This window comes from Schistocerca americana, chromosome 3 (assembly GCF_021461395.2).
Source record: "Schistocerca americana isolate TAMUIC-IGC-003095 chromosome 3, iqSchAmer2.1, whole genome shotgun sequence".
NCBI lineage: Eukaryota > Metazoa > Arthropoda > Insecta > Orthoptera > Acrididae > Schistocerca > Schistocerca americana.
Genome location: NC_060121.1, coordinates 628,564,167 through 628,576,011, shown reverse-complemented (window position 1 = coordinate 628,576,011; position 11,845 = coordinate 628,564,167). Strand labels below are relative to the sequence as shown.

The 11,845-nt window shown below is 43.3% G+C and overlaps 1 non-coding gene across 1 annotated transcript; it reads right to left on the bottom strand.

Moving 5' to 3' along the window:
- Nucleotides 1-10,935: 10,935 nt before the first annotated feature.
- Nucleotides 10,936-11,012, bottom strand: Trnap-cgg. The gene has a single exon. It is a non-coding gene; the product is annotated as a tRNA-Pro (tRNA).
- Nucleotides 11,013-11,845: the final 833 nt, after the last annotated feature.

The window sequence follows — 11,845 nt, the reverse complement described above, 5'->3', positions numbered from 1 at the left end:
CAGCAGACAAAATTCATCATAACCTAAGTCTTACAGACCTATAGGTCTCATAAATTCAATAGTTAAGGTGCAGGAACGGGTCCTATGTAACCACCCACAGGAACATGGAGAATTATGCAGAATTAGCACACAGCAGGATGGGTTCCAAGCAGGAAAAATCAATAGACGATGAAGTAAGTACAGTCTTTCACATCATAGGGCACAATCAAGATAAGTATGCTGTCGTTGTCTTAATCGACATTGCAGCACCTTTGACAACATTTGGTGGCTTGCATTTTCGGCTTCACTCTGAGACATTCACATATCTTTGTACAATAGCTTCCTCGATTATTACACAAACAGAGTTGTAGAGTGGCAGTCAGGAAACCGGAATTAGTCAGTAAGTTTACAAATCGTTGCCCCCAAGGCTCGATTTATCGACCTATGTTTTGGAACATGGCAATCGAGCTCCTCTTGCATCTCATAGAGAAGAACCCAGGCACTGACAGGTCATAGCATGTGAAGCTGATCTATTAGTAGTTTCTGCAGACAAGTAGTAGCCACCAGAGGGCAAAGCCTGTCATATTCTAAACTCTATACAAAATTGGTGCAATACAAACAAATTGACAACCGTAGTACACAGCAGCACAGATATTACCCCTGGGAGTGTACATTGAGGAAAAACACAGTCTTATCTTACACATATGCGTAGCTACTAGTAAATGAGAGAAAATACTCTACAAAGCTCTACCCGTAAACATTTCCAGCACCAACTACCAATCATACACGTCGGAGCACACAAATGTGCTCTCTACGAATCAGTGAAGACCTTCACCGCTAGTGTCCAGGAGCACAGGCTTGCTATACTGATCAACAAAACAACCGTAAGACGTGTAAAAAGGAATGAACTCCAAAGACTGTAGGGGGCATTCCGCTCTAACTCAACAGAGCAATGTCTGCGGTACTGGGTGTTTTCAGATCGACATATCAATTAGATGTCGGGCCACGTGCTTAAGAGCGCAAGACAGAAAAGATCAGGGAAACAGCAGGGGAAGAAATCGGACGCAAACATGAAACAAACATTTGGCGGGTGAATGTCCGGTAATGGGAGTGGGACCAAAGTGATAAAGGCCGTAGGGTGTACATATGTTTCTCGAACATCGGGGAGCAGATACGGATGAATCATGCCAATTCTGGCTGTGGTATGGTTCATTTCCGACTGATCATGGCCCATAATTCATTGCTCCTATACCATGCCTCACTTTCTGCGGACAGCAGTTGCCAATACAGTGAACATGGCTTCCCTGAACACATCGCGCTGCAATGTGATCGGTACTCACACACATGGTGAAACACAACTAAAATAAAACCGGAAACACTACACCACGCACTCAGGGTCTCACAAAACTGGGTATAACTAAGTAAACTAACAGATAATAACTCTAAGACAGAACTCACTGCCTATAAACAAATGAGACATTGCAGGTACCGTAGCATATGTCAAAGAGACGATTTGGGTAGTCAGGTAATGACTCAAGTACAGAGGAATAACACATCAACAAGAACATGCGGAAACCGAAATATAGGAACTTTAAACATAGATTAAACCAGAGACACATAAGTTCAAAAAGTTTTAGAAAACAAGTAATTTTTATCTAAGGTTTTTCTGTTGTGCTAACATAAATCTCATTTTGTGTATTTCCTTCCAACATTATAGGGAATTAGTAGCTTTTTAGCTCAACAGAATAAAAGATAATTATCAGGCTTTGCTTAAAGTTATTTGCTCTCTGTCCCCTAATGCACTGTACCAACCAAAATGCAGCCCCACTGTGAATGTTGCTCCCAAATACGGGACGAGTTGGTAGACATTCGTAACAAGCTGGAAATCGCCCTGACTACTGTCAAACGATTGGCAGCTGCTGCAAATCTTTGTGCTAGACGAGTTCTTGAGAGTCACGCGCCTATGGTATCGGTACCACAGGTACATCAAGAACTGTGCTCTCCTGCAGATCCTGTCTCCTCTGCAGAAAGTATGTGATCTGTCATTACTTGTCCACTTGACTGCGAGCGGCGTCTCAATGGTAGATCTAGGTGCCCTGTACAGAGTGAGCTTGCACCAGTATGGACTCACAGTGCTATACGATCCTCCTGCCTTTCACCGAAACTAAAACTGAGACAGTGGGACTCACTTCACATGTTTTGCGGAAACCTATTTTGTCTGGTGTGGGGAAGAGACCAGCACAAAAGAGTAAGGGTCTATTAACCATCAGTATTTCAAACGTACGGTGAATTATGGTATCCCTTAGGGAAATGGGAGCGAGAGACAGGAAAGGATACCAGGTGCACTCGGTGTGTATGCTTGGGGGTCTCATTTATCGTGTTGAAGTGGCTGTTTCGGCAGCCATTGACGAAGCAGGAAGCAACGAACTGCAGATTGTGGCGTATATTGTAACAAATGATGCATGTCGTCTGGGAATGAAGGCCATACTTGAATCATTGCAGGTACTGGCAGAGAAGGTTGAGAAGACCAGTTTTGTGCATGGTGTTTCAACAAAGCTCACAGTCTGTAGCATTGTCCCCAAAACTGATAGTGGCCCCTTGGTTCTGAGTGGAGTGGAAAGAGAACTGGCACTTTCTGCCATAAGCTATGTGGTGACTTCCTAGACTTGCCACGTGGGCTTGAGAGCTGTAGGGACCCTCTGGATGGGCCAGGAGAATAGGGGGATAAAGTCGGCATCACGTCAGTCTGTGTCGTTGCCAAATTCATATAAGATCAAGTGGCGGTATCACCCTACTCAGCATTATTGCCAAATTTATAATACCCCCTTAACCTTGTAACGCCGGAAATGCCTATCCTCCTATTTCCATCTATTGTACTATAATTTTTTTCCTTGTTTTGTTACCTCTAGATATGACATTTCTGTGTCTTTATATATGGTAATTGTTTTATATATATTTATGCATTATGTCGATGTATAATTGGTTGTTTTGTAAATATTATTTGTATTTTTACGCTGGGTCTTGCCTAGGGAAAACTATGTTACCGAACGAATACATCGATAGGTCGTGTGGAGAACCAAAGTGTTTAGGATCTTTGGTAGTGTTAACTCTGCCGCGTGAAGCGCGTGCAGAGCAGAGAGAGAGTGGTTGGCGTAGGGCGGTGGAGCAGGTGTGTTATGTGACGCTCCCGCGAGTTGCCGCGCTTTCGGGGTTTGGTAGCATGTAATTGCGCTCGACTTGCTATGATAGTTTCTGACACGGTGTCGCGGACGGGAAGCATTAGCTGGCGCACATCAAGAGCCCGTTTCGCCTGGTGACCGTGTCGAGAAGGAGGCGCGCCAACATCCAGCTTCTGCAACAGCGACGGCCGACAATGGGTGATTGTCGCCACCTCCTCGATCGACGGCTTCAAACCTTCAATCAACCAACAAGGAAGACTGGAAGCACGTAACGTTTTAGAACTGTGTGGCAGACCTCAGCTTTTAAAACTGTTCAAATCACTAAATTACAGCAACTTAGCATGAACCTTTGTTGGTCATTGTCACAATTGCATTACCAAGCAGGGTCCCTTCCTTTTCCGGAATGAACCCGAGTGTCGTTGAAATTCATACGCCAGCATTAAAGTAATATCATTCCATTTCACTGCTTTAAGTTCAAAGTTCAGTTAAAGTATTCATAGCTGGCTACAATATTTAGATTACACAAGCACAAATTAAGAGTGCGAGTTTTGTTACCATATTTTACCTTACCTGTGACTGCAGCTCAGCTTGGTACGTACTAAATTTTACTATTGTTAATTGTTCAGAATCATTTAATTCAAGTTCAAAGTTAAATCTCTTATTTCTAAATTTCGTAGATTCAAGTAGCTTTTGAAATGATTGTTGAGGTGGCCCGAGACTAACCGTATTTTACTGAATTTCGATGTGCTTCAGAAACAAAGCACACTATTAATTTCAGTCACTAAGTTAACTTTTTATTTTCCGGTTTTATTAATTCTTTTGCCTTATTAAGTCAGAGCGTAGCGAAATTTATTACTTCTGACAAACATTCAGTTTTCACACTACACGTGTCAACCTTTAGTTGCCACGCTTCTAGTGCTAATTATATGTGCAATAACCTTTCTTTTTCAGTTACTATAGTAATTGTCCATAGGACTGGCGACCGTAATTTTCCCCAAATCTCAAATATCTAATTACCGCTAGTTAATTGTTAACGTAACGGCCGCACATTTACTTTCTTTATTAACTTTACTCCTTCTCAAAATAAATTTCCACCAGTTTCATTTGCATTTTTCCTTTCATTTAGATGTAACCCTTTCCTCCCTCTTTACTGACAGATAAACTTCTGTGACGATTGCTTTTCCCAAATTCCCATTAGGTACACGCGGTTTAATTTTTCAGTCATTAAGGTCGATAAGTGAGGGGGAGGTTACAACCTATTGTTCTATTTTGATTGACAGGTCTTTAACATATTGTTAAACGCCACTAGGAAATTCTGAAAACCCTAGGCAATTTGACTAAATAATTAAATTTATCAAAAAATCGATGAAAATAGCTTACTGTGCCACTTTCGGTATTCGAAAGCTGCTTCTGGATGTTTGAATAGCCCACCTCCCATTCCATTAAATTGATTGACTTAATAATTAACTCGATATCCTCAGTTTTCCTTGGCGAATACTGGAAATATTGTTTGATTGGTGGGAAATCGACTACAGTGTGTGGAATATTGACTAAATAGTTTATGGAATACAAGGGAGTTTAGGGACTTGCAGCAGTCGGTTTTTTATTCCAGACCACGTAATTACACTTTTAAAAATCTTTTCCCCAACTGCAGGGCATTGGGCGGCCATGCCCCACTGGGCCATCACTTCCCGTAGTCACGCACGCGCAGGCCGCACTACACCCGCTCAGGCCCCGCGAGTGGTGTCATATCGGTTGCTGCACTGGGCGACGCGCATGCCGTAAGTCGCTCTAATCCCCAAACAAAACGTCAGGCGGCAGCAAATCTTTGATATTTGATAATTGAGAAATTCCTGTCGAAACACATGCTCTCTCTCTCTCTCTCTCTCTCTCTCTCTCTCTCTCTTAGTGGCTACTTCCTGTTGAGTGCCACTGCTTGGAAGAATTCCGACCGGGCTGCCCAAACCTGGAGACCATTGTGTCTCAGAATACTGCACTCATTTTTTTTTTTTTTTTGTGACCGTCCAACAGCCATGTCAGCCCCAAAACCGCAGCCTCCTCAAGTGGTTACTTCTGGTTGCAGCACCTGCACAATTTGCTCCCATAACATAGGCTGGTTCACGCCAGTTACTTCCAGTCGGACAAAGCACCTGGCGGCAACTCTTCGATGTGACTACCTGGCAAATCACCAGCTGTGGGTGTCCTGGAAATATTCCCTCACCCTATCAGATTGATTGACTAATTAATTAATTAAATCCAGACCCTGTGTGTGGAACAGTTTTCCTTGAATCACATTGGTGGATATGAGGACTGGTATATTTGCCGAGATTTGTTCGTGCACCTGCCCGCATTCCATACCCTCGCGGATTTTTTTCCTCCTTGCCTCGCGTTGGCAGATAATGGAACATCTTTTGGTAGGAAGTCCGTTACATTGGAGGTAGCTGAGAATTTCAAGTTTCAGCTCAGTTGCCTGCTATCTCCTCAAACAATCTGCAGAGTGGTTGGACTGATGGGTGTGCTCGCAGAACCACTACTGGAAACAATAAATTGAACAATCGGGAATTTGACGTCTTGATTAGAAGTGGTGTTGTATAAAATGATAGTTGGAATTTCATATAACAGCGTTAATTTTTACCGTCACGGTTGTGGAATTCCCGAGCACTATAGGTCAGCTAACTGTATTTTATAAAGCACAATAGAAGTCGTAAATTAGGTTCTCTTAGCTACACCAGGACGAAAATGGAGGAGAAAAGGGTCAAAGGCATGAAAAGATAGTAACAACAACAAATGCCACCACAAGACAAAGTGCACTGCAATGTACTGAGAAGCATTAAGCCACGATCCAATCCGTAATGAAATGACAGCATGCTTCTCAAATTCTGTTATCATCGCTAAACCATCCCTCCACTACTTTGCATGTACCATATATCAGATTGCGAATGTAGATAGAAGACCGTGCAGTATGTCCGTTCACGGTAATTTTTGAACTTGTAGACCAAAATATGCCACACAGCGTCCTATACCAATGCATTTAGGTTATCTACATATTTCTGGCACTTCTATCATAGTGCATAATTTACGATTACGATTGTCCCTGTTTCCCTGTGTGAATGGGAGTCACCGAGTATTCTCGCATTCTTAGGATAAAGTTGGAAATTGAAAGGCCTCCCTGTATTGTCTTTGAGAAACCCTCTCTGTAATACTGTCGTCATTTCAATTTGCACCTGACCGGTAGTAGGAGGGTACTATACCCACTACATTCCACGTTTTTTGGAGGAATAGAGCGAGCTGTCCGTAACTGCTCTTCAACAAACACAGTTCCGCAAGAAGGTATCGGCAAGAGAGAAATTACCGTAGAACATAAACACACGCATTCCTAAAGCTACACCGTTTCACACTTAAGCAAGCTATAATGTTAAAGCTATGTAGTTTCAGAAATATTTGTCATGCGGAATACAACATTCTTAATATTCTAATGCAGGATAAATAATTCCAACACCTGACATACATTCACCCCGAAAGTTTCCAATCCCACTCACTACGGTGACAAACTTAAAGATGATAAAATTACTTTTCTCTAAACCAAAGAAAAACGTTGATTCTTTGTGATACATGCACAATGGATCTTTTCAGATGTCTATAGAGCCCACTGGTCACATCCCGTTACGGTTCAGAAATTATTCTGTGCTCGCATCAGTTTTATAAAATGGTCATCAGCAACGGAAAATATCCCTTACAAGGAAACAGACAAATGCACAGCAGCAGTGCTTGACCTGTGAAATTACACGCCTTGCTTTTCTAAATCCATAAATACGACAACTGTCAAGTAAATGTATACATAGGACTTGCAGAACGTCACGAACACCTGTCAGTAACTTAGAATCACTACAGTTATGGAACTGATGACTCGATTTATGTCCAAGATGTGGCAGAGTAATGGAGTACTTTGCATACATCTTTATTCGTCTGGAGGAGAGTGTTGAAATAGGTTTTCCATTGATGGACATGATTCATCACACATGCGTTGTAATTGTTCTGCTGACTATGGAATGGAGACGTTTGCTGTTAACGATTGCAGGTAGATAACATTCCAAGTCATAGGCAGAACACCCAGTTTTATACAATTCGATCACAAGTTATACCACACAATTCATGCACCCCCAGAGAACACCGGAAAAAATGGTTAAATGGGTGATAGCTTCAGCAACATCTCCACCTCTTTAGAATGCATCATGTCTACCATTAAATCACACTTCGTTACAACCCCTCTTAACCGGTCATTCACCTACTTTCTATCATTCTTTAACGCAGATTCAAGTCAGTTTAGAGGCAGATGGTTCTCTCTTCCAGGAAAGCATCAAAGACAGCAGTCAATTTGCATTTATCACTATTAACACAATAGACATACTGTAGACTCTTGCTACAAAACCGTGAAGCAACAGTTCAAAAGGTATTTGTTAGCCGACACCGCGTAGTTGTGAGTACAGAGAAGCACGCTGTAAATACTGTTTGTTGGCCTTCAAAATACCTAAACGGTCTTGCACACAGTCAAACACAATCCGTTCTGTAGCCGTATATTGCATTCCCCCAGCTGGTAATACAACGCACTTAGGTAAGGACATTTTATAAAAGTCTATAAGGTGGTTGCATATTAATTTACTACTCTAATTTGGTGGTCATCGATGTTAAACATTCTTATCCAGTCGTCTTATCGCTGTCCACGGAAAATGACTGTTTCCCTATTTCCCAGTGCTTCCATGCCAACTTCTTCTCGTTTTCCTCTTGCTGTCACATACTCGTTCACATGTACAAGTACTTTCCTGCTCCAGGCAGAAGACATGCAAGCACTCCATCACTCCCCCTCAATTTCCCCATATTTTGGAGTATTTTCGCTCATTTTTACGTATTTTCCGTCAATTTCGTAATTTTATCGATATTATGTCACTTCTGTCAATGCGATCATGACATCACTTCTCTTCACGTAATCTAAAATTGCCTGTAAATGCAGTACAGGTGTCAATACCTAGCGCAAATGCACTATTTTTCTGCTCGGATGGTATAGTATAGCACTCTACTCGAATATATCTAATCATTTCCAAGCACATATGCTTGACAATACAGTCATCATTGTTCTACGGATTTCAGTTGGTGGCACGTTTTCTGCGGTTAGAACTCTATTACAGCACCGTGTTTTGTCTCGCACCGACGTGATTACGCTGCTTACTTCTATGTTACAAGCTACAATTCGGAGACCGCTAACTGCAAATATGTAGACATGAAGAATAAAGACGTACAATGTTAACAACGTTTATTTTATTTATACAGCTTTAAGATTTTTCACATAAGAAATTCGGAGGCATTACTTTTCATCAAGCCCTCGTAATCAACAAAAACATGGTCCACATAAAGTCCGGGAACACTTTCAATTATTTATTGCACAAGAACTAAACATTGTGCAGATGTCATACATATTGCCTTTTGAAGAGAAACTCTGAAAGTTTTTTTTTTTTTTTTGCAGACATTCGATATGCGAACCATGAGTGACCCGGCAGACGTCAATACGGTAATCGAATTCTTGCTACACGCGTCTCAGCATAGCATCGTCGACTGTGACAGTCGCTTCCCGTATTCTCTCCCGAAGCTCTGCTACGTGACGTGGTAGAGGCGGTACATACACCAGACCTTGAACGTGTCCCCACAGAATAAAGTCACACGTAGTGAGACCTGGTGATCGGGGAGGCCATTTCATGAAACAGCTGTCCCCTTCTGTAGTACGGCTGATCCATCGCCACGTTTGCGACTAGCGTTGACTTATCCGCAAATTAGCAAAAAAACTTTGAGGGTTTTTCTTCAATATGATATATGTATGATATCTGTACAATGTTTCGTTCTTGTGCAATAAGTAATTGAAAGTGTTCCCGAACTTTATGTACACCCTGTACAATGGTACATACAGTATCACATAAAAATTTTCAGACACCTTTTAGTGGATATTTATACATAGTGTGACTTTCTTCGCCATCGACTTTAGCTCTGCTGGTGACACTTTCAGTGAGGTTTCTGAATTTCTGCGGAAGAATGGCAGTTCACTCTTTCTCAAAAGCAGAAACCAGAGGGGGTGACTAGGTTGCACGGAGTCTACGTTCTGACTCGTTCCAGAAGTGTTCCGCGCAGACCAGTCCATTTCATCAAACTATTGCCTCACTGGTGCCGTTTTACGACAGGGTGCATTGCCATGTTGATACAATACGTCATCGTCTCTCAACATTTCTTTTAGTGAACTGTAAAATGTGTTCATATAGTTCCGGATTTGTCGTTTTTGAAGCGCAATAACGGACCACACTTTAACTAAACCCTTGTACCATAACACTGTCAGCCGGCCGCGGTGGCCGTGCGGTTCTGGCGCTGCAGTCCGGAACCGCGGGACTGCTACGGTCGCAGGTTCGAATCCTGCCTCGGGCATGGTTGTGTGTGATGTCCTTAGGTTAGTTAGGTTTAAGTAGTTCTAAGTTCTAGGGGACTGATGACCTAAGATGTTAAGTCCCATAGTGCTCAGAGCCATTTAAACCATTTTAACACTGTCTCCTCAATACTTCACTATTGGCTCCACACATGATGGTAGGCTAAGTTCTCCAGGCATTGCCAAACTCAAACCCTTCCATCGGACTGACGCGGAGTATGGTGTGATTTATTACTCCAAATCAGTCGTTTCCAGTAATCCAACGTCCAATGGCGTCGCTCTTTACACTGTATCAAACGTTGCTTAGCACTAATTGCAGAAATATTATGAGGAGCTGCTTGACAACGGTACCCCGTTCTTTCTAACTCCTTAGACACAGTCACTGTGGTGGCTGAACTGACGGCGGCACTTTGGAACTTACAAGTGATTCTTTCTGCTAATTACATGCTATTTTTTACAGCCACCCTACACTGAGGTGACTCAAGTCATGAGACAGCGATATGCGCATGTACAGATGCCGGTAGTACCGTTTATACGAGGTATAAAAGGACAGTACATTGGCGGAGCTATCATTTGTACTCAGGCGACTGATGTGAAAAGGTTTCCGAGGCGATTTTATGCCCCGCATGAAGGGAATTAACAGACCTTCAATGCAGAATCGTAGCAGGAGCTACACACTTGGGACGTTCTATTTCAGAGTCGATAGGGAATCAAATATTCCGAGATACACACTGTCAGGGAAGTGCCGAGAATATCAAATTTCAGGTATTACCTCACACCACGGCCAGAGCAGTGGCCGACAGGCTTCACTTAAAGACCGAAGCAGCGGCTTTTGCATAGAGTCTTAAATGCTAACAGACAACCAACACTGCGTGAAATAATCTTATAAATCATTGTGCGACGTACGACGAACGAATCAGTTAGGGCAGTGCAGCGAAATTTAATGGGCTGTGGCAGCAGACGACCGACACGAGTGCCTTTGCTAACAGCACGATGTCGCCTGCAGAGGCTCTCCTGGGCTCGTGACCAGATCGGTTGGAGCGTAGACGACTGGAAAAACGTGGCCTGGTCAGTTAAGTCCAGATTGCAGTTAGTAGGAGCTGATGGTAGGATCTGTGTGTGGCGCAGACCGAACGAGGCCATGGACCGAGATTGTCAACGAGGCACTGTGCAAGCTGATCGTCGCTACATAGCGGTGTCGGCTGTGTTTACATCGAATGTGGTCCAGCTGAACCGATCACTCACTGAAAACAGAATGAGATTTTCACTCTGCAGCGGAGTGTGCGCTGATATGAAACTTTCCTGGCAGATTAAAACTGCGTGCCCGACCGAGACTCGAACTCGGGACCTTTGCCTTCCGCGGGCAAGTGCTCTACCAACTGAGCTACCGAAGCACGACTCACGCCCGGTACTCACAGCTTTACTTCTGCCAGTACCTCGTCTCCTACCTTCCAAACTTTACAGAAGCTCTCCTGCGAAACTTGCAGAACTAGCACTCCTGAAAGAAAGGATATTGCGGAGACATGGCTTAGCCACAGCCTGCCTGAAAACAGTTATGTTCGGCCACTTGGAGACCATCTTCGGCTATTCATGGACTTCCTGTTCCCACACAGAATTTTTATGGGTAACAATGCGCTATGTCACCTGGCAACAATTGTTGACGGCTGGTTTGAAGAACATTCTGGACAGTTCGAGCGAATGATTTGGTCGCCCAGGTCGCCCGACATGAATCCCCTCGAACGTTTATGGGACATAATCGAGAAGTCAGTTTTTGCCAAAATACTGCAGCAGCAACGCTCTCGCAATTACGGACGGCTATAGCGACAGTAATATTTCTGCAGCGGACTTCCAATGACTTGGCGAGTCCATGCCACGTCGAGTTTCTGCACTACGAGAGGCGAAATAAGGCCCAACACGCTATTACAAGGTATCCCATGACTTCTGTCACTTCAGTATACACAGTGTCGGACGCTCCCTGTCCGTCAGTACATCTATATCTACATACATACTCCGCAATCCACCATACGGTGCGTGGCGGAGGGTACCTCGTACCACAACTAGCATCTTCTCTCCCTGTTCCACTCCCAAACAGAACGAGGGAAAAATGAGTGGCTATATGCCTCTGTACGAGCCCTAATCTCTCTTATCTTATCTTTGTGGTCTTTCCGCGAAATGTAAGTTGGCGGCAGTAAAACTATACTGCAGTCAGCCTCAAATGCTGCTTCTC